The sequence below is a fragment of the Argopecten irradians genome, chromosome 14, assembly GCF_041381155.1.
Source record: "Argopecten irradians isolate NY chromosome 14, Ai_NY, whole genome shotgun sequence".
Lineage (NCBI taxonomy): Eukaryota > Metazoa > Mollusca > Bivalvia > Pectinida > Pectinidae > Argopecten > Argopecten irradians.
The window spans coordinates 37,818,804-37,843,827 of NC_091147.1; the positions used below are offsets into that span (position 1 = coordinate 37,818,804).

Below are 25,024 nucleotides of genomic sequence, written 5' to 3' on the forward strand. Positions count from 1 at the left end.
AGCAATTGTAACAATGTTATTTTGATAGAGCAATGCTATCTTGATTTAGCATTTAGCAATGCTATCTTGATTTAGCAATGTTATCTTGATTTAGCAATGCTATCTTGATTTAGCAATGCTATCTTGATTTAGCAATGCTATCTTGATTTAGCAATGCTATCTTGATTTAGCAATGCTATCTTGATTTAGCAATGCTATCTTGATTTAGCAATGCTATCTTGATTTAGCAATGCTATCTTGATTTAGCAATATTATCTTGATTTAGCAATGCTATCTTGATTAAGCAATGCTATCTTGATTCATTTAGCACTATTGTCTTGATTTAGCAATGTTAACTTGAATTAGCAATGCTATCAAATGCTATCTTGATGTAGCAATGCTATCTTGATTCAGCAATGTTATCCTGATTTAATCAAACATGTTTCAGGGTAAAAAATCCCTTTTTTTGCGAAGTTGTTTTCATTTATTCTCTTGTTTGAAAACTATTCCAAATAAAAAACAAATTCTTTGGTTCATACCAATGAAATGAAAGACACATATTAAAAGTGCCAGACTAAAACATAGCAAAACTTGGAATTAAATCTTTGATAACACTTTTATGAAAATAATGGAAGTTTGATAATTCTGTAATTCAGCTTGTAAGTGAAAAAACTATTTACTGACGAAAATATTTTTATGGAATTTCCTCTGTATCAATTGCTCTTCCAACACTTCCTTTTTGTTGATTTTGCAAGAAAATTATCATTTAATTTGGCGACAATATACTTGATCATCAATGGGAGGAATGTCCATAGTCTTACGTTTGTAGAAAGTAATATTTTGTTATTTTTTCTTGTTTTGAGTTATTTTATGCTATTTTACTTATAATGTATTTCAGTTTTGAAGATGATAATAAATTATTGGATGTTGATGTTCTTTTGTTCTCTGTAATGATGAGAGATCAATCTCGACATGTCAGGCGTTAGGTTGTTCTCTGTAATGATGAGAGATCAATCTCGACATGTCAGGCGTTAGGTTGTTCTCTGTAATGATGAGAGATCAATCTCGACATGTCAGGCGTTAGGTTGTTCTCTGTAATGATGAGAGATCAATCTCGACATGTCAGGCGTTAGGTTGTTCTCTGTAATGATGAGAGATCAATCTCGACATGTCGGGCGTTTTGTTCTCTGTAATGATGAGAGATCAATCTCGACATGTCAGGCGTTAGGTTGTTCTCTGTAATGATGAGAGATCAATCTCGACATGTCAGGCGTTAGGTTGTTCTCTGTAATGATGAGAGATCAATCTCGACATGTCAGGCGTTAGGTTGTTCTCTGTAATGATGAGAGATCAATCTCGACATGTCAGGCGTTAGGTTGTTCTCTGTAATGATGAGAGATCAATCTCGACATGTCAGGCGTTAGGTTGTTCTCTGTAATGATGAGAGATCAATCTCGACATGTCAGGCGTTAGATTGTTCTCTGTAATGATGAGAGATCAATCTCGACATGTCAGGCGTTAGGTTGTTCTCTGTAATGATGAGAGATCAATCTCGACATGTCAGGCGTTAGGTTGTTCTCTGTAATGATGAGAGATCAATCTCGACATGTCAGGCGTTTAGGTCAACTGAGTCTCAAGTGATTAAAAGGCAAAATTGATAAATCACTTTCTTTATATGATAGTTTTAAGAGTTTTTTCGTATTTCACCAAAGATATTTTGTTAATTTGAGTAATTTGGTACTATACAATATTACCTATACACTGTCATTAGTCCCAACCGACTTCAGATCCAGATGAGTGTAAGAAGCCAATATAACATCTACATGTCTTTGTTATATGCTGCTTCAGGTCTCAGGTGACCGTTAAAGTGAATAGTCGTGCAAAGAAAACCAGTTTAAATGCGGTCATTGGCCTTCCAAAAGTTCTCACATAGTAATACGACGGTCAAGTTCTACTTAGTTTCCCAGTTCTGGCCATTAAAGTAAAGAAAAGTTGAAAGCATTGAAAACGAGGCTGCGTGGAAATGTAACCACGGACATAGTGAGCCGGGAGGACGTTTTAGAATTTCCATACTTTAAATTAATTTCTTCGTACGCAGACAGATTTTGACGAGAGATTTTATTTTTCCATTTTATAAGAAATTATACTGGATACATTCACACCATTTTACCGACTTAAGCCATCCTTGCCCGACTGTTCACTTTAAGGCCCCATAGGCCTCTTGTTTTTTTTTTCTTTACAATAGGTTTATAAATATCAGGGCCCAGTTTTACGAACACTGTTTAACTTTACGGATTTCCCTAAAGATGCTCGACGGTAGACGAATGGAATTTTTTCTCTATCAAAAACAGGATCAGACGAATTATGATTTTTCTTCAGTTACAAAAGTTACTGAATTTGCACTTTTACTACCATTGAAAGGTTAGAGCTTCTCGTTTCAATTAATGATTAAAATAATTTAAAATAATTAATTGCATTCCGAAAAAAATCCACGGCACAATGCCCTCTATGGAATAAAGTACTGATTGTGCATGCACCAAAAACAAAACAATTTATTTTATATGCAATTTTGTCTTTATAAGACACATATAAACACGATTATACACCAATCATTGTTCAAATGATGAGTATCGTTTATGCTCTGTGAGCGGTGGATCATCTTTAACTTTAACATTTTAATAGATCAGCATTATAAAAGTTAAGGAAAAAATCTTAAGGAGTCTTTTTAAGGAAAAAAATATTTCAATGTCAGACTTCACTTGGCCGTTTGCTTTTTGCACAAGTAGTTCAATACATATTATAGAGATGTGTTACATATTTATTAAATACAGAAGGGGTTTTTGAATTTTATCAGGAAAATAGCAAAAACAACGAAGAATCACAAGGATAGCACAAAACACATTAGGGACCGCAGAATGAAATCAAAAATAGATTCCTGAAAATCCCCTTGTGGGCACAAGATTTCATAGAGAGGTGAATGTTTCGAAGCCTGATGATTGGGTATTACAGAATGCATCTGTTTTAAATGTTTAATGTGTGTGTTGGGCAATACATGTAGATGTAAAATAAGCAAAGAAATTTAAAATTATGATAAGTGTGTTTCTAACGGGGATATATATAACCTATTGGAATTTCATGAAAATTTAGGTCAATTTTTGGTGCGGAATTCAACATAAGATGGCACCCCCGCATTCAAGTTTAGCAAGATGGTAGATCTTAATTTCTTTTTATTCACAGGTATGCGAGATCCATTCTTCAAAATTAATGACAAGTGACCAGACTTGAGAACCCCATTTGACCTGGACAGTGGTAAACGTGAACATATCGTACTCATAAGGGTCATAAATGTCGTTAAAACACACGCAATTACACTAAAGTCACTTCACAAATAAATAATGATACCGATCTGAGTAACACCTTACTGATATGTATCACATAATCCATCCGATATCCAGTGATTTCGTGTACTATTTTTACATATGTCACTATTGCAATATAACCCGAATCGACTTTCATTGTCTGTGCCAAGGAGAAAGTACACTGATGCTATGACAGGAACGTTAAAGTCATGTCTGGAAAAATGAAGTGTTGTCGAGATTCCGAGGACGGCAGGACAAAATGCTTTGTTTCCGATGGATTTTTGCAGCACATTTTAGCGTTTGAAAGTTGATTGTCTTTGAAATGTAGGTTTGTATCTTAAATTTGTGTTCATTTCAAATAAATTATTAAACTCTTCTTGCAAAAATAAAAACCTCTAAGACTCATCTCATAAAATTTCATATCAAAAACAGAGATGAAAATCCTCAGTCGATTGGCTGGTTACAACTTTTTTGACTTTCGCAAAATAGGTATCTGGTAACGTTACATGCATTTCCTCTAAGTCAGCCTTTGCTAAGATTTCTCATTTTCATCTCTGATGAGATGAACACTCATTTAAGATTCAATATTTACAGTAGACCAAATAACCTTCAAATCAAAATGACGTATTTTCTTAAGGTGCGGTTTGTTGGATGCACGAAATTTCACGTCAAATTTTCATGTTTCAATATTTTAATATGTTACGTATCATCTTCTATCTCCCCTCAGGTAGAGAAATGAAGTTGATTTCTATAAAAAAAAAAAAAAAAAAAAATCCATCTTGCATCCACATTGGAATCTTTAAAATTTCAATTTCCTTGTATTTCTATGGATAAAACAAACAACTTACATCTGCATTTGAAACTTAATATTTTATTTTCACTTTTTACTCGGGATTGTTAAGTTCACCATTGCAAATATGGTGGTAGTGTAGAATGATTGATTATAAACACCTCTAATGAATCGCTTAACCAACACGTGTTGACCCAAAGTACCAATTACACTGTCTTCCAAATTAATTACAGTTGATAGGGCACTCTTGGCGGTGTTATTTTCCGAATACCCCAATCCTTTCGCTAACAGCTGTATTAAAAACATTAGGACTGTTCGCACATTAGATCGAAAGGGATCCAAATTCCGTTGACTGCAAAACCCTTCCCACTGTTTGAGATTACACTGGTACTGCTTTGATGTCTTTGGCCGCCGGGAGGACACAATGATATCAGTAGTTTGTTGTGAAAGGTTTTGACCCTCGATGGATTTCCGGATAAATGACAAACCAGAAGGTCGAGTTTCTCCCAGATTTGGAATCATTGGATGAAGTGGCAACTGGAGTAACTGTTTGTTCCGTTTTAGCAACAGTGGTTTTGAAATGATATAAGTATGCTCATTGCTGTTGCATAATATGGTTGTGTTGGCCACTTTGGAAGCACCACAATTCCCGTCGTTTGTTCTATCGAAATCTTTTGAAGAACTGTTGGTAGCAGGCTGAAAGTAGGAAAACAATAACAAGAGGCCCATGGGCCTTTACGGTCACCTGAGTTAGAATATATAATGAAACAAATAATGAAACAAATTAATGACATATAAACACCATATGCTGGGCCTTGAAGTTGGTTAGTGATTTATAAATTTGACTTTTTAGACTATGAAGAGTATTTGCTTCCATCAAACCTGTGAACTTAGAGGTATTTTTTGAAATTTTAATCATTTTTACCATTTTTAGCCCCGCCCCTCTGCCCCCAGGGGGTCGGCCAGGACCAATGTGGATATGATATTAAAATGCTATCTCAGGCTAATAATTCTAACCAAGTTTGACTCATTTCCTATGAAAATTGAGCAAAAAATGTTCATTAATGTGTTTTTCCTATATAAACTATAGTAAACTTGACCCCCTCCCCAAGGGGAAACAGGAGACCCCAGGGTCATATAATTTACAATTTTTATAAACAAACTTTAAGACCTTTTCATCTATAAAGTGTATTTGATTATACCATTTCCAGAATTTTAAAAGAATATTTTTGAAGTTTTAGCCTATTTGACCTTTTTTGGCCCCGCCTCTCTGCCCCCAGGGGGTCGGCCTGGACCAATATGGATATGATATTAAAATGCTATCTCAGGCTAATAATTCTGACCAAGTTTGATCGTTTCCAATGAAAATTGAGCAAAAAATGCTCATGTGTTTTCCCTATATAAAATAGTAAACTTGACCCAAGGGGTTTGACAATTCGAACTTAAGACCTTTCCTATTTATGAAAAAACCATTGAGAAGCAAAACATTTGACCCTTTTTTTAGCCCGCCCCTCTGCCCCTCATAAATGTGTGTTTTGCTATCTCAGCTAATATTCTGAAAGTTTGACTCGTTTCCAATGAAAATTGAGCAAAACATGCTCATAAATGTGTTTTCCCTATATAAACTATATTAAACTTGACCCCCTCCCCAGGGGAAAACGTGAGACCCCAGGGTCATATAATTCACAATTTTTGTAAAGGACCTTAAGACCTTTCTATTTATGAAAAGTATTTGATTCTACCATTTCCAGAATTTCAGAAGAAGATTTTTGAAGTTTTAGCCCATTTGACCCATTTTGACCCCGCCCCTAAGGCCCCTGGGGGTCAGTCATTGAAAATTTGTTAATAGGATGAAATGGCCTTCTCATACTGATAATTCTGACAACATTTGACTCGTTTCCTATTACAAATGACCAAATAATGCGCAAAAATGTGTTTTCCCAATATAAACTATAGTAAACTTAACCCCCTCCCCAGGGGGAAACTAGAAACCCCAGGGTCATATAATTCACAATTTTTGTAAAGGACCTTAAGACCTTTCTATCTATGAAGAGTATTTGATTCTACCACATCTGTGAGTAGAGAAGAAGATTTTTGAAATTTTACTCAATTTTACCCCTTTTGGCCCCTCCCACCACAGCCCCCTGGGGGGTGGGGACCATATAATTCACAATTTTGATTGGCCTTATACCTTAGAAGGTTTGTGCAAAATGTCAAAATTGCTTCAGCAGTTTTGGAGAAGAAGTCGAAAATGTAAATTGTTTACGGACATACGACTTACGGACATACGACGACAAAAGGCGATTAGAATAGGTCTTGAGAATTCGTCTCAGGTGACCTAAAAATTATATTTAGACCATGACATAGTAAATACATCTACCGCAAATGCTTCAGATTCAGGCCTCCATGACACAATTTTTGAATGCGTCGGTTTAACCTTGATGTAAAAAGATCAATATCAGGAATGAAATTAATAATAATGAAAGTTTTTCATTGATCTCTCGAAAACTCTTTTGGAGCACCCTCTCAGTTTCTGTATTGAAATTTCTACTTTCGTAATCAGCTGGTCTATTTCCCAATAATGTGAGTAGAACTTAACCAGATGTGCCAGGCATAAGCCCATGACCATATTTTTCTAGCCAAAGCATTACATTCAAGGGACCTACTACCCCCTTGTTTCCGGATATATGATACTGTACAGCAGTCATAGAGTCCATTAATAACTGAATGAATTAATTAGATTAAGTCTTAAGTGAATGCATCAGTTTCTTCCAATGACTGAGATATAAAGTATACGATCTGCTCAAATAATTTATGAACACAAAATGTTGACATACTTTGACTTTGTGAAGATAGTTTTATTGAAAATGAAAACAAAGAAAGGGCCTGTTTGAAATCACAAAAGGAAAAAGTAGCCTTATTTTAGAGGGGCAACTAGAAGTACTTTCGATATGCAAATTGTAAAGAGAATTGGGCTGTGGGCAGTTTCTATGAGATTTTTACCATTAGTTTGAACATCAGCTTTTCTTTGAAGACTACAGAGAGAACGACGCTCAACTTCAAAGCCATACAGTCAACCACAGTGTACCGTTATACGGCTCTTTTGATTTATATCAAAGGACTAAATTACCTGTTCTGTTATGTAGCCTCCAGTTTTTACTATGGGGTATAGGGATTGTAAGTGATCGGAACCCCTGGAGTATCGAGGATGCGTTGTACCATAACAAATGACCAAGTTGGACACTGCGAATAACACATACCACATGTCTTTAACGTTTTATCCACCTCTGGACTGACGAATCTGTGATAACAGTTGCACATGTAGTTTGACCCTTTGATGTAAATAAAAAAAGGAACATCGTTCACTGAGATTGATGGTGAAGTTGGGCATCACTATCTCTGCAATTTACAAAGGAAACCTCATGCCTCTGATTGGTCAGTTTTTACCTGTGAACTGTCTAAGGTATTACTAACAGCTGGTCCAGAGGTGGATTTAACGACTCCCAGGAGTATCGATGATGGCCCATGCGTTGATCTAATGACAGTGATAGTAACCCATGGAGTATCGAGGATGACAAAGCCTACAAACAATGATTAATCCAAAATATTACCACTGCTATAGAGTTAACGCTAATCGAATTAACCAGATGGTTCGAGGTGAGTCTCCTAGGCATGACAAACATTAATGTATAGTGTCACAGATCTTTCGAATTTCTTAGTAAATAAAGATAATGACGTCACATCCGCCATCATGTAAAGTCCCGGACGTATCATCATACGGGTCGTTTTCAGCGGTATTCTTATCATGGGGCCTTGAGAATAAAACCACGTGATTGGAAATATAGTGTTAGTTTGCTGTGAATCCGTCGCGTAGACACAATTCAAATTAGCTTCGTGACAGGCGCCTAACCAAAATCCTGCTCGGGAAAATTCCGTACAGCTTGACGGGAATTTGTCAGGAGTCATGAAAGGCTGTCTATTATGATACGCCATGGCATCGTCTGTAAAATAGAATTTGAAATATTTTGCACAAACCCTTAGATTATTGAAACCTTTGTGAACGTTTTGTATTTAAACTCTACTATATCACATCGATTGCAAAACAAACATCAAACAAAACCTATAGTTGCAATATAAGTTTTACAAGAGCAGAAAAATGAAACCACTCGATTGATTATTGGTAAGATGAATAAGATTATTATCAATTGTAAATATTAAATACCCGGAGTATTCACTGATACCTTTAAGGATATTTTCTTGTTTTCAGATGACTTTTAAGAGACGATTCAGTCTAAAAATGCATTCAAATTGCCCATTTATTAGTAGAGGACCAAATCTAAAATCATTTCTAAATGTTTACCAATGTATGACAATAAATGAATGTATCAAAAGACATTTCTATTTGCAGACGTGTCATAAATTCAATGCATTTTCATGTTTAAAATACCATGGCGGTATGTAGCTTCCTTCTCCAAAGACATTTATATCAGCAGATATTTCATAATTCCAGTGCCTCAGAAGCATTTCTCTTATCACTCTTATTATTTTCAATTGATTCACACGATAACCTTGGATTTCTTCTTCGTGGTTGATGCATCTCACAAGAAGTAAGGCATCTAATTAAACATTAATTACCTCATCAGTTTGTATAGTAACAAAACATATCAAGGAAATTTGAAGCATGGTTTTATTTGGAGGATTTGGGATTTTATGTCAGCAGAAGTAAGGCATTCGATTATTATGGAGTATTTTGACATCTATAACCTTAAGGATTCTTAAGTGATAGTCAGATGATTTTCTAGATTATCACACTATGTTTTGATTTTAAATGATTGTCTAGATTATCACACTATGTTTTGATTTTTTTTTTAAATTTCTTTTAAGCTAGTCACATTAATGTTTATTGGGGGAGGGGATGCTGAAACGTGAGGTTGTTAGATTGGTCTAGAATGCTCCAAGATACTAACTATTAGCATTGTCCATACTTTGTAGAGGGTATAATACATTCCTTAGAATGTATGACCTTTACCTTTATTCAAGGTCATCGGAGTGAATAGGTCTCATCTAGCTTATATTGACATCCAAAAAATCCAGAAACAATTATAGACCTGGAGTCTATATTCCGGAGTTGATTTTGGGTCTATGGGTCTATAACAAAATGGGCTACCGAGTGTGTTCAAATAATTTACATTGACATGATAATTATGACCTGCCAATATTGAAGTGAAACACAAGGATCTCAAACCACATGTTCATCGGAAAACATCAAGGCTAGTAAAGAGTATAATTTAATGCCAGAATTTTGTAAATTAATTGTCTCAAAATAGATACAGATTAAACCTAACGTTTAAGGTAAATGCTTTTTTAATATTGCAATAACTGCTCCAGACGAATTGCAGGAATTGAATTGCACAACCAGACTGATCTCTGACGACAAATTTCTTTAATTATCAAAAGTTAGACCAGTGCCTGACATTCCAACTCCCCATGCGAACATTGAACCGTAAATGTGTTTCCCTTGTTTCTGGTCGTCCTGACCTGAAACATTTACGAAAGCCTCCTTTCCTAATTTCTTTTTAGAAGAGCAGCCTTCAAGGCATCATAGTCAAGTGACTATTCAACGGAGAGACGCGAGAACACGCCAAGTGCACGCTTCTGCAAAAGTCCACCCAGGTTAGTTGCACATTATCCCATAAATGCGGTGAAGCATATCTCTAAAAATATATGTAAGTCAGATTTATTTCATAATACCACTTATCTACTACATGTATTAGTATTTACATTAAATTTTCTATATTAGATAATAAAAGCACCATTAGCAATGCAATATGAAATTATCAATCATAAAATACATAATTAAGGTGTATTCCGCCTTAATCAATTGTTGGCGTACTCTAACAGATTCCCTCAACAGAGGTGTCTCTATGGTGATGTTCCTTGACACATGTCATAAAATTATTCGATGTTTATATTTTCACATTCCGATTGTTTTCTTTACGAATATTTATGTTTTCACACCAGTCCCACTATGTAACCCTACCAAGCGCAGTTTGCATTCATAAAGTCTATTAACTTCAAGCGCTTATTATGACGTTATTATCATTGTGACGTCACAATTGTCGTGACAGCGATCACGGAAAATGGCTCAAAATGGCTGTTCCATCCGTGACGATAACGAACAATTGATTCATTATAAATGCACAATCCATTGGGAATCCATTAAAAAATTGTAACAAAAAGTAAATATAAGCATAGTTAGCGCGCTCCATGGAATTTGCCTCTGTCCAGTTTGCATTCATATTGACTATGAATGCAAACTGAAAGACGTTCACTGCTTAAATGAAGATGGCATTTTCTAGCCCTTTTTAACGAAGACTTTTTCGACAGAAACCTAGAGCGGTATAAATGCGGTACAAATGTGCCGATGAGAACGGGAATATGTCACTGTATAGTCATGTAATTACATTTTGATTACAAATAAATTACTTCAGATATTCAATACAGATAAGTAGTCAGAATTTTACAAATAAATCTTCATATTGACTATGAATGCAAACTGAGAGACGTTTACTGCTTAAATGAAGATGGCATTTTCTAGCCCTTTTTAACGAAGACTTTTTCGACAGAAACCTAGAGCGGTATAAATGCGGTACAAATGTACCGATGAGAACGGGAATATGTCACTGTATAGTCATGTAATTACATTTTGATTACAAATAAATTACTTCAGATATTCAATACAGATAAGTAGACAGAATTTTACATATAAATCTTATTAGGTGAATTATTTATTTAATTCAAATCAAGGTGAAAAAAACGTCGGTTGGGAGTCTGGCAGCCTAGGAGACAAAATGCGTCATTTTGTTATCGCTTTAATATGTTGGTTCTCTGTCGTAAGCAGCTGCCTAAGTGTGAGTACATTTTAACCAAAAATAGTAACTACAATATTTAAACTAGAGTAGATCGAGACATGTTATGTACATGAATGCAGTGCCCTTCGTTTAATTATCAGAACTTTTACTGATAATGTAGCGGCTTCCTCGATACTCCATGAGTTACTTTCACTGTCGTTATATCCACCCCTAGACTATCATATAGTAAACTGAAGGTAGTTCAGGAGAAAAAAAGCTGACCAATCACAGGCCTGCAGAGATTGCCTTTGAAGAGTGCAAGGAGCGTAACGCCCAACTTCAATGCAAGACAGTCTACCAGAATGGACAGTTATTTATTCTCCTGATGAACATCAAATGGCAAACCAAACTGCTCATTTGTTGTCAAAACACAAAGTTTTCCGTTTGTCTATATCCAGGGATGGATATGACGATTAGTATAGTAACACTTGGAATATCGAGAATGGTGCACAGCATCACTTTTTCCACAGCCGCCATTTTAACATTTTTTTAGTCGGCTATACAGTCATACCATCACGCATGCACAAAATTCAACAAAATTTTAGTTCAATGCAATGACGCAGTACTGCAAAAATCATTTTCAGATGTAAAAATGCAATAATGCAGTACTGCAAAAATCATTTTCAGTCCTTGTACTTAAAGTTCTTCTGATTTGTGAGTGTGGAAAATACGGCACATGTAATTAATAAATCGTTTCAAATAAGAAATCAAGATACAGAAGAATCATTTTCGCGTTGTTACCATTTTGCATTGTCAAAACATTCACCTCTTTGTCGCCGTAGATGCCTGAAAAGACATAACGGTCACAGAGATTAGACACAAGGCTCAATACAAACTCAGGTTTTAGGAATCATATTATACATATCACATATCCATCCTTCTTTACGTTCTCACAAACCTACCTTATATTAATTTTCATCTAATCCTCTCAACAACCATCCCCTCATATTATTTCCAGTTAAAACATTAAAAGGTCCGCATTGCCTTGTCAATTTGATTTCCCCTTAAATATGCTCCACCGCCGCCGACAGAGCATAAGCAATATTTACAATTTGAACAATATTTGATGTTTAATCGTGTGTGTTTGTATATATGTCTAATTAACTTAAAATACATACAACATAATTGGTTTTCTGCGCATTCAGTACCTCATTCCATATAGGGTTTAGAGCCATGAATTGTTGACGCAATTAATAATTTAAAATATATAATTATTCTGAACTGTTTTGGAATAAAATAAACTTTGTTACTGAAGAAAAATCCGAATTCGTCTGGTCCTATTTTTGATAGATGAGAACTTCCTTTTAATCACCTTTAATAATTCCGATCTTATTGCTGTCTATAATGTAGATTGACGATGTAGACCAGGAACGACCTCGAAGACAAACGACTTTGGGGTTGGTAAATGGAAACATGACACCGACTGAAGATAATGTAATCCTCGATGCTCCTCATGTGACTGTTGGTCCTGAAGTCCTTGATCACCTTGAGGCTCGTGAAGCTCAAGAAGTCCCTACTGGTCCTGAAGGCCCCGATGCTCCTGATGGTCCTGGATATCCTGATTGCCCGTATGGTACTGATCATGATGTTCCTGAAGCTCCCGAAAGTCCTGGGTTTCCTGATGGTCCTGAATCAAGGCCCCGATGCTCCTTACTGGTCCTGAAGGCCCCGATGCTCCTGATGGTCATGGACCTCCTGAAGGTCCTGATGTTCCCGAAGGTACTGATGTTCCCGAAGGTCCTGGAGTTCCTCATGTTCCTAATAGTCCTGAATCAACTGAAGCTCAAGAAGTCACTGAAGCCCCGGATAGCCCTGAAGCTCCTGTTGGCCCTGAATAAACTGAAACTCCTTATGGTCTTGAAACCCCGGATGGTTCTTAAGCTCCAGGACAGCCTGAAGGAACAATATTGTCAAAAAATGCAATTTAGATAAAGAGTAAGAAAAGGGACGTAAGTCGTTAATGTTCATTTGGAATATAAATATTTACGGCGTCACTAAATTCGCTATTTTAAACGGTGTAATTTAACTCGAAAAGCGGATATAGAGGTGGTGAAAATACAAGTGCTGCTTTTATTATAACTGGCTTTGGGTGGTCATAAAAATCGGTAATATTGTGAAGGTTGCCTTCACGATCACCGCTGTATAAAGACTTTTGGTTTTTTTGTTGTTTGAGTTTTACGACCCATTGACAACTAAGGTCATTTAGGGCCAAAAGACCACCTGTATATTAACATTAATCTCTAAGGGAGCTCGAAAAGTCATTCGTAACACAAGCTAGTTTAAACAGTATTTATCGATGTGTGTACATACAAAATAGAGAAAAAAATGGGATTTGGAAAACGAACTTAAAGCTTAATTATTATATTTGTCGCAGTGTATGCAGCATTGACAGTGAAAATAATATTTTTATTGTTAGCTCATTAGTTTGTCCGTGAAAATAACGTCATGTTTTTGTGTAGACATATGACGTTAATCTCACAAAAATACGACGTGATAATCTCAAATAACTCTGTAAAATACAATGGCGGAATAATCTTTGGCAGAGCTAGTAGGGATTTTTGTCTGTAAATGGAAGCGAGAAAAATGTAATAAATATAATATTCCTTGTTTCTTGATGAATACTAGTAATAATCTCGCGAGGTGGAAACTTTGATGTTTTTTACTTGAGCAATAGATTTTTATTTGGTTATGAGGGTATAATGATAATGGAGCACGTGTGAAATATGTATTCCCGGTGAAGTTTTTATTTTGTTGAGGTTATGAGGGTATGATGATAATGGAACACGTGTGAATTATGTACTGTTGAGCTTATGAGGATATAATGATAATGGAGCACGTATAAATTATGTAACCCCTGCTTCGCCGGGGTTACATAAAATTTACACGTGCTCCATTATCATTATACCCTCATATCCTCAACAAAATAAAAATATGTTCCTTATATTTTGAGTTTTTCACGTAAATGAATATTATTTATTCTCGGGACAGTTGTATATTTTTATTAAAATACCCATATTTTTTCTCTCCCGTCATCGTCAACGAATTCGACTGAACAGCTGATTGCAATCGAGTCATTAACATGTTCCCATCAATATTGGGGTTACGAGTATTTATGTAACAATAGAATCGCCACACGTGTTGTACTATCATTAAACAATGATAATGATAATATTAGAAATAATGGTTATTGAGTCCATGTGAGTGCAAACTGTAAATATTTATATTTCACACTCGTGAAAAATATCAATATTACCACCTAACTCGATAAAATATAACAGGTTTCATTCGAGAAATAAGGAATATCCTTTACATAACTAGTGTATAACGGCTACTTAATTATATAGACCATGTTATTTTGGTGATTGTGGTATCCTCCATATACACTGTATACATTATAGGTAAATTGGCTGGCTCCATATAAAACATATAATTATTAATCATATATTTTTACATTTTATATAATTTCATATTTATACATTTACCAATTTCCTTCCCTTGTCCATTGGGTGGTCGTTATAGTAATAGACAGATTTGTCTTGTGTTTGTGTTTTTCCGGTTAATCTCATCCGTTAATTCCTTCTGGGATATAAACAAATTATTATATATATCTTTATATATAAAATATAAGTAAATGCACTGGTTTGCTCGTAAAGATAAATCTAACACTCTTCAGTCACATAGTCAATCGAATTGTTCATCGTTCTTCCTCGTTCATACAAATGAGATATTTTTTTCAATACGGGGGCTGCGAAATCCAAAAATGACGTGGGTAAAGTACGATTTACCATCGATTAGTCCCTCCTTCATGTGATTATGACGTCATCAAAATCACGTCAAATGATGATGTCATAATCAGTGGAAGGTGAGACTAATCGACGGTAAATACAATGCAGTACTTTACCCACGTCGTTTTGGGATCTCGAAACTCCCGTATTGCATTTGAGTATTATATTCATTCTCCGTAAAACAATAAGCCTCGGAGACGAACAAGTATTTGTTACGTTTTTCTGACAACTATAAAATTCTATCTATGCTGATCGCAAATTTTGTTTGCATAATAATTTTTACCTTTGGTAATGTGTGTTTCTTGGTCAGCAATTTTATATAATTTAAATAGCTCTTGGCTCACCTTCATCAAAAATCCTTAACTTTAACCGAGCGGTATATTGCGGCTAGTATTGACCAGGGTTACCAATGCGTCTTACACCAATACACCTCAAACCAGTACGTTTCAATGGCGAAGTGATGGCCTACCTGATAAGCTGACATGATCATAGTGGAAATTGTCAATTAATGATTTAAGTACCCGAGCAGAAATGTATATATAAACATGGATATAATGATATTAATATACCATTTTTAAACTTACATCAACCGTCACACCGACATTTTATCATATAAACAACACTAGACACCGCCATAGATTCAAGTCTGTTGAAAATTATCATTACTGTCTAAAGTTTGTTTGATTGATTAACGTCCTATTAACAGCTATGGTCATGTAAGGACGGCCTCCCATGTATGCGGTGTGTTGCGTGTATGTTGTGCGAGGTGCGTGTTTTGGGAGACTGCAGTATGTTCTTGTTGTGTCTTCTTGTATAGTGGAACTGTTGCCCTTTTAATAGTGCTATATCATTGAAGCATGTCTTAAGTAAAATGACATCAAAACTCAAACATCTAATGCACTGGAACGATATGTGGCAACAGGTATTACCAAATTTGATGTTACATGTTTTAATTGCAACTTTATTTTTATTTTCTTAAGTTACATTACTAATAATGTTTCAATGTAATGGTTGATGGTTTTCAAACAGATTTTGTAAATCGGGATGTCCGTTTATATTCAGCACCGACTTGAAGACCCTATACCTCTGTATTGCCAGTGCTTTGTGGTGAATTTATAGATCCCATCTCTATGTGTATTTGTCACGTATGTATTGTTCTTGCCGGTTATTGTCGGTAATCAGTACAACGAAGTTATTAAGGTCATGTCAATGTTTCAATGTTTAGCTAGTCATAAGCGTCTGTGTGACCATGCTTGCATGTGAAATGACGTGTAATAAGCATGCGTTTTGTGTTGTATCAGAACATGGTGTCTTTGAATTCTGACAGCTACGCTCTTCCTTGATGGGTATAGCCATTGATCATAGGTAACCCATTCGTCATGTATTTAGATAAGACAGAAACACATCCAAACAAAAAAAACACTGAAATATACATCAACATTCAGATGCTTTAATGAATGCTACATGTGGTCGTATCAATTCATTTTTTGGAAGGGCATACGTAATAATAGATAAGATAACATTGATTTCCACTGTCAGCCCTAGTCAATCTTCTGCCATTTTCTTGGAGAACCAATCTTTTGGCGTTGATCACATTCCTTCTTTTAACAGCGAAGCCTGACTTCTCCGCCATATTATCTCCTTGTGTTATTGTTACACAGAGGAGGACAGCGAGAACAACGATAACCAACGTCATCCTCCTGTAAGAATATAAACAGGAGCATTTACATATTTTTATAACATTTTCAAACACACAAAAAATGTAAACAGTAAAGATGTCTATCACCAAACATTGAAACTAACATGGTGAGGAAGGAAGTGGGGGAAGGGTAAAATTGAAAGCGACTCCTATGTTATATTGAAAAGAGAGCACTACAGCAGCCAATCGCATTTTCCTGGATAATAAAAGCAGGAACATTGATAAATAGTTTACAAAATTGACACATTTACATGGTTCAGTAATAGATAGCAGCAGAACTCGAATAGGAATCTTTCATGATCTTCACATTAAAATGATAAGATGCTGTGAGATTTATTATTGGAGATGGACCGATTTGATATAAAAAAAAAACCATGGTTGACATTAAGGTACTGGTTCATATAAATTACTTTTAAACGCTCATCAATAAATAAATAAATAAATAAATAAATAAATAAATAGCAATCACAACAACATGTAATTCTTCGGCGCTGTTTCGTCAAATATTTTCATACAAGATTTTTACAAAATAGAAACCCTGTCATAAAGTCTGTTTCTTAGAAAGTAGTTTTACACAAAATTCATTTTTTCTTGACTTCTGGCTAGTCTATTTCTGGGGATTATTCAGAATAAACAAGAACTTTTCCTTTTATATCTCTATAAAATGAATTAATGATTTGTGGTAGATACATTTAGCTTAGACATATATTGCATGGCCATTATAGCATTATGTATAAAATTGAGATATCCTACTGGTTTCTATCAACCATTGAAGGCTTGTTAAAAACCATGAAATCAGATGGGTTTTTTTTTCTGAATACATAATTTCTTTTACGATTACTTGCTGGAACTATATTTTTTCTGCAGTAAATTCTAAATTTCGGAATGTTATAATTACAAAAAATAGTTTATAATGTTTAAAGCTAAGAGAATTATCCCAACTTATAACCTATTTTATTGATTTTAATACATACTCACAATTTGTTGTCCAATAATACGGACCGTTATATTCATTTATAACTCTACGGATTCTCCCATTCTCAAATTTACGTAGAAAAACAACAAACAAATTACGTCGGTGGAACTTGGTGAGAAGTTGAACATCATTTGACCAGAAATGAACGAAAACATACGTAGAAGTTAATATGTGATATCTAAAAGTGCTACCGCTCATAAATGATTCTCTATCAAAAACAGGAGAAGACAAATAAGTATTTTTCTTCAGTTCAGTTACAAAAGTGACTTAATTTACACTATTGCCACCATTGAAAATATTGAGTTTATAATTCTATTTCACGATGAAAATATTAAAATTAATTAATTGCGTCACGAAAAAAAAATCATGAGACTATGTCCCATATGGAATGAAGTACTGATTGTGCATACATTAAAAGCAAAAATAATTATTTTGTATTATTTCTATTGTTAATTAGACATATAGGTTACACAAAATAATCACCAACTATTGCTCAAATGATGAGTATTTTTATGCTTTGTCGGCGGTGAAGCATCTTCAAGCGATCCGAATAAAAGACAAGAGTTTATGCGTGAACAAAACAAAACTTTGTAAATGTAACATTTAAAGTAATTATTTATGTACTTACTCAAATCTTCCGGAAATTGACCTTAAAGGAAAGAGAGTTTCTCGTCCAGTCGATAAGAAGGGCGTGTAAGACTAGTCACTCCTGTAAGCAATGAAGGACTGTGGTATCGGTTTAATTTATAACCTCTGATGGTTCACATCTGTTATGACAGTAAACATATCAACCACAGCTGATAGTGTTCTGATCAAAGAAATAAATCATTAACTTCTCTTTCAATCCTACAAATATAGCAATTACTGATAAAAGAGGACTGAGAATTACATTTTTCAAAGGACTGAAAACATTAATTTTGCATTTTGTTATCTATAATAAATGTGTTATGTTTTATGATTTAAACACAGCTGCTGAAATTATTTTAGCTAAACAAATATAGCATTTGCTTCCAAATATATTTTTTCCAAGCGATTATTGTATTCACGATTCACAATTTTGAAAATCAAATAAGGAAAACATACAGAGCAATTTCATCTGAATAAACGAAATACATTGTTGTGATGACTACAATAGCTTTATCATATGTAATTAACCAGTTCGGCCTTGTCATACGGCCAACAATATCACACACGTGTAATAGCACTGTTGTGACGTTACATGTTGTTATGATGTCATAACCAATAGATGACGTTTTCTGATTATCCCGGTAGACGTTAACGTTACATTCGAGCCGAGTTATTACTGTTTTATATATAGAGTAAATAAAAGGTTTTGCTTATCTTATCATTAATGAAAGCTATGTGATAAATAGTATCTTACACTCGTGCATATATAATCTCTTTAAAATGATGCGATGTGCCACGAATTTTTAGGCACGTTGCATATCAAGTTATTGAATTCGTTTTATATAACACAGCGACTCCTGTAAGATCCTCTTTTCAAAGTCCACATTGGGGTTATCTTTTAAATATTTCTGTAGAATTTTAATATATAAATGCCCACCTTTTATTTGAGTGGAAGCTTCAAGGTATCATATGAATATCAATCATAAGTACCCATAGGATGTCGTCATATAATAAGATAAGATAAAGACACATCGTGACAAAAACAACTCCAAGATATACCTCTCCATTCAAATGATGCTTTAATAAACGCTGCACGTGACAGTATATGATATTTATTAAAAAAAAGAAATAAAATATAAGAAATTGTGATTAATTAATCGGAATAATACCAAATTCCACCTAGGTAATGATAAGAGTAATGTTATCGAACAGACGATCACTTAAATAGATTATCAATTTTCTTCCACTTACCAAGATAACGAACAAACGGATGAACTACTATCAGCATCTAAAAAAGAATTGACGAGCGAACGAAAGAGTCAACGAACGAAAATAGAAAGAACCAATGTAAAATTATTATTTTATATATCTACCAGTGTCATGTCCTTCCTTTCGTCTGTTTATCTGTCTGTGCATACACTCTTACAGACGGACAGGACAGACACTGCATATGATACGAACATTTTTCCAGATATTATTTCATAGGAGGTAGGGTCACTTTTCATCTGCCACGACTAAGGCTATGTTCTATGTACATAAAAAAAAGAATGTTACATCGTACTTCTTTGATCACGGTCATGTAAATGCAAAAGCAAGAACATTATATATATTTTGTATATATTTACTAACTAGACACGTAATTGAGTGTGAAAATTAAAGGTTATTTAACGCTAATTATACATACTGACTAGCACATTGTTTATAATTGATATTTAATAACTACAAAAATATACTTATCTTCAGTGCACGTGTCTTTGTTTTCTTTTTACCGTAGGTGGCGTTAATCGTACTTTATTCTGAATAAGTCTGCCCTGGTTTTTGTTACAAACGTCCGTATAAGCTTATGGTTGATTAATGATTCGCGATGTAAGTGTTAAAGTTTATGCGATAAAGGGAAGCAGGAATGACTTCAGATCGTTGTAAGCCAATGAATTAAACTTAGCTTTTGTTTTGTTTGTTTGATTAATTAACGTCCTATTAACAGCCATGGTCATGTAAGGACGGCCTCCCATGTATGCGGTGTGTTGCGTGTACGTTGTGCGAGGTGCGTGTTTTGGGAGACTGCGGTAAATCCATGTTATGTCTTCTTGTATAGTGGAACTATTGCCCTTTTTATAGTGCTATATCACTGAAGCATGCCGCCGAAGACACCAAGCAACACACCCCACCCGGTCACTTATACTGACAACACACCCCACCCGGTCACTTCCCGTTTGCTGAGCGCTAAGCAGGAGCAGAAACTACCACTTTTATAGACTTTGGTGTGTCTCGGCCAGGAGACAGAACCCAGAGCCTTCCTCACAGGGGCAAACGCTCATCGCAAGGCCAAAAGTGAGGCGGTGCCAAGGAAGGCATTAGGAAAGATAAAGTCAGTTAGGAAGAAAAGAAAAGATAAGATCCTAAATTTAGTCGCCTTTTACGATCATGCAATAGGGGCAGCAGGTACAATTCTAACGCCCTACCTGCAGGGCTCAGCAGTTCAAATGTTAATGTTATTAAAATTCTTTAGTTATTAAGACAAAGATTAATTGTTATTTCGCCCTAACGGAGTGTATGTAAACTTTTCGAGTTTTACTGATAAGAGGCATGTGGCGAAAAACTGATGAGAGTTCTTGACATCATTAAGTAATGATGACTAAATTAAGAATAGTGAGCGCTCGCCCCTATGAGGCAGGTTCTGAGTTCTGTCCCCTGACCGAGACGCACCAAAGTCCTAAAAGTAGTAGTTTCTGCTCCTGCTAAGCGCTCAGCGCACCGTGATTTTGACGATTGGTTCGCCCGTTGACAAGTATAATGTGGCCGGGTTGGGTTTTTTTTTTAATCCATCCTAGACCCTGCAGGTAGGGCGTTAGAATTGTACCTGCTGCCCCTTTTGGATGATCGTAAAAGGCGACTAAATTTAGGATCTTATCTTTTCATAACAAACTTTATCTTTCCTAATGCCTGCTTTGGCACCGCCTCAATTTTGGCCTTGAGTTGAGCATTCACCCCTGTGAGGAAGGCTCTGGTTTCTATCCCCTGGCCGAGACACCCCAAAGTCTACAATAGTGCTAAGTGGTAGTTTCTGCTCCTGCTTAGCACTCAGCAAACCGGGATTGGGACGACTGGTTCGCCCGTTGTCAGTATAATGTGACCGGTGGGGTGTGTTGCTTGGTGTCTTCGGCTGTATGCTTCAGTGATATAGCACTATAAGAAGTACAATAGTTCCACTATACAAGAAGACACAACACGAATATATCGCAGTCTCCCAAAATACGCACCTCGCACTACCTACACAGCATCCAAGGAAGGCCGTCCTTACATGACCCTAGCTATTAATAGGACACTAATTGAATCAAACAAACAAGACAATAATTCATCTTTACTGAACCATAACTAAACCAGACGCATTCCCCAACACATCATTCACTTCTTACAGTAACACCGAATACATTGGAGGGCGTCCTTACATGGCACTAACTGTTAATCTAATCAAAGGAACAAAATGAAGAAGAGAAAAGGCAATTTCGTAAATTTAGTCGCCTTTTACGATCATGCAACAGGGGCAGTAAGTACAACCGGCCAGAAGATTAGTCTTCACAACATTCATTGCGGTAAATCCACGCTTACAAGCAGCAGTGCATGGGGAAAATGGTAATATGACCGAGTGGGGTGTGTTGTTTGTTGTTTTCAGCGGCATGCTTCAGTGATATAACACTATAAAAAGGGCAACAGTTTCACTATACAAGAACACATAACATGAATATACTGCAGTCTCTAAAACACGCACCTCGCACAACATACACGCAACACAACACGGGAGGCCGTCCTTACATGAACATGGTTGTTAATAGGACGTGAATTAATCAAACAAACAAATAAACTTACAGGAAAATAGTGCCCTGCAGGTTCATTCATTCCATTATAGATATTATGATACAATCCAGTGTTTATTTTTGTGGATCATTTGACCAATTTAAAATTAATATATATTGTAACCCATCATTTGCAGTTTTTTTCATTCCCCAATTTTGAGCATAACTTTATATTCAATTATTTTGTAACCATTTACTTGTAAAGTTTTGTTATTACGCTCAAACAGAAATCTTGAAACATTAAAAATAGGTAAATATAAAATATTCTATATGAACATATTAAAAAATTGTATGTGTTGATATTATCTTGTTCTGTGTGAGTTCTTTTTCTAGGTGTTGATCAGCCTCACATGATCTATCAGTCTCCTTTCTCATGTCTGTATAGTGTTTTTTTTGCTCATTGTAGGTATGTTACATTCTGCCAATAAGTTTGAACCTGGGCGTAGCAAAGCATTGCATGTATCATTCCTACAAAAAACAACAACAAAAAACGATTACTACCACTCTAACCCCACACTGCCCTGCCGTAACATTTAGTAAATTAAAGAGGTAGTGTAATGTGGAAGCAAACCTTAAATAAAATCATTGATTAACCATAAAAAATACTGTAACACGAAGCAAAAAATTTTCCGGTGCGTCATTTCACATATAAAAGGCGTAAAAGTAATCTCCGTTCAAAAACATACCTTTAGAATTTTCAACTTTAAGGAATTCCCCTTTTTACCGGAAGTGACGTACTGTGAGCAACAGATTACGTCTGTGTTGTGACAACACGATGGCTTCGTGCTCGATGCGTATCAATTTGAAAACATTGCATTATAACTCATCGCCTCTTTATATTTGAATTTATCTTTTTACGTACGTATACAGTTTTTTGTATTCCTAAGCTTAAGTTTTTTTCCTGTAAATGTGATAAGTTTCGGCACAAAGGATGACGGTGCATTGTTGCAGCAGGCTGCAGCGGTATCAGGACATCTCGCACTTGGAGACCTCGGCACTTGGGTTTTTTCACCTCGACATTTTCCCGATATCTCGGCACTTGTCGGTATCTTGATATAAAGATACATCATTGGCCTAATCTTTAATGCCTCAATTATAAATCCTTGTTATATGAAAATACTGCAGTAGATTCTACCCCTTTTATAATTTACAGAATTATACATGTACAAGAATATTTCTCTTTTCTTTTAAAACTCTACCAACGACGAAGATCTAAATCTTATGTCATAAACACACGTGTTCCGTGGTACAATAATAATGTACATTGTAGTTCAGACTTCCGAATGTGTCAATTTACGATATATTTATACATATAAATATTCATTAACAACCTTAATGCATGTTAACATTTTTCTTTCAAGTCGGTTAATTATAAGCTCTGCAGTTATCTTTCATATCATATAATAATTAGTTTACGGCAAATTAAATCCTTAAAAGTATATGTCAGTGATTAATGGTAAAAGATACATGGAATGTAAATTATGCTGTCGACAGACTTTTGAAGCGTGTAGTAGAACTTACAAAATATCGACTTAATCCCGATCTTAAGTACTAGTTAATCGGTAAGAGAATAAAATATGCTTCAATTTCTTGATTTCAGCATTTTTGAAGATGACCTCTGACAAGTGGTATTTTTTTCTCTATCAAAAACAAGAGCAGACGACTTTACACTTGGTATTACAAAAGTTACTTGCTTTACATCATTACCACCATTGAAAAGTTTGAGCTTCTAATTTTACTTCAAGATAAAGATATAAAAAAAATAATTGCATCCCGAAAAAATCTGTGGCACTATGTCCTATATGCAATGAAGTACTGATTACGTATGCACCAAATCAAATTAATTTATCATTTGTGTTAATTAGATACCTGTATATACATACGCGATTAAACACCAATTATAGTTCAAAATGGTGAGTATCGTTTATACTCTGTCGGCGGTGGAGCATCTTGAATAAATTGGCTGTAATTTATTTTTCTGATATTCACAACTGGAATATTTGCAACATATTGATCATCGTATCGCTATAAGTCTATAACAACCTGTCATTTGACACGAACACATGCATTTTATGTAATAAATCTTGTACCGAAGTACATGTATATGTTTTTTTTGCGGGAGGTCGCCTTAGATCTAGAGGCTAGGCCCCGCCCCCGCCATAGCATTGGCTACAAGCCTCGATGTTCACGTGTCAGTCAATTATAATTACCAACTGATTGACGAGGCGTGTTCCATTGGTTACTGAATCATTTGTTTCTGCAACCAAACCGAAGCATATGATATGAAATGTGTCGCTATAAAGAAATCTTCAAGTATATGTTGCAAAAAAAAACGTTAATTTACGTTCCGGGACTTGTATTTTGCATAACCAGAACAAAATACAATGTACCTATTACTGTAAAATCTACTAAATTTTGATGTATACGCCGTAAACTCCCTATGAACGGAGTAAATAATGAACAGCGAACTTTAAGTTGATTGCTGTAAAATCTTGCGATATTGGAAATTAAAGCTCAGATATGTCAATGTCTGAGGCACGTTCATGTTTTCTCAGTAACAACTCACAAAAATACCTAGCTTCAGTTAACATTTTATGCAGAGAGAACGTGGTAAATTTTCTTGTACACATATGTTTGTGGTTAAAAAAAAACAACTGAAAAGTTACGTGTATTGGGTCTTTGACATTGTCGAAATCAATTCTTTACGTTTGCAAATTGCAATTAATTGTAAAATCAGATTTCCTGGTATTGTATAATTTTTTTAAATATATTTCATGCCTTTTGACATATTTTTAGTTTGATTGTCACAGTTTCGTTATTCAACCAAATTTAATTAAATTCCGTATGATCGTAGATAAAAATTTGCAGATTCCATAATAATGGTATAATTTTCCGTGGTCTATTTAATTTATATTTTAATGTTACATGCATTTTTATCGCCAGCGGAACGTGATATTGACGTCAATTTTTTGTTAAGCACTAACAACAGAATTTATGGAAGATTCGTTGAAAAACGAACGTGAAATTCGACTGAAAATTAGTCA

General features: G+C 35.2%; 1 long non-coding RNA gene across 1 annotated transcript; it reads right to left on the reverse strand.

The window, feature by feature from the left end:
- Positions 1 to 16,260: 16,260 nt before the first annotated feature.
- LOC138307871 (uncharacterized) lies at positions 16,261 to 19,463 on the reverse strand. Its single transcript, XR_011206052.1, has 2 exons — positions 18,128 to 19,463; positions 16,261 to 16,524 (listed from the first exon to the last, which is right to left on the reverse strand). It is a non-coding gene; the product is annotated as an uncharacterized lncRNA (long non-coding RNA).
- Positions 19,464 to 25,024: the final 5,561 nt, after the last annotated feature.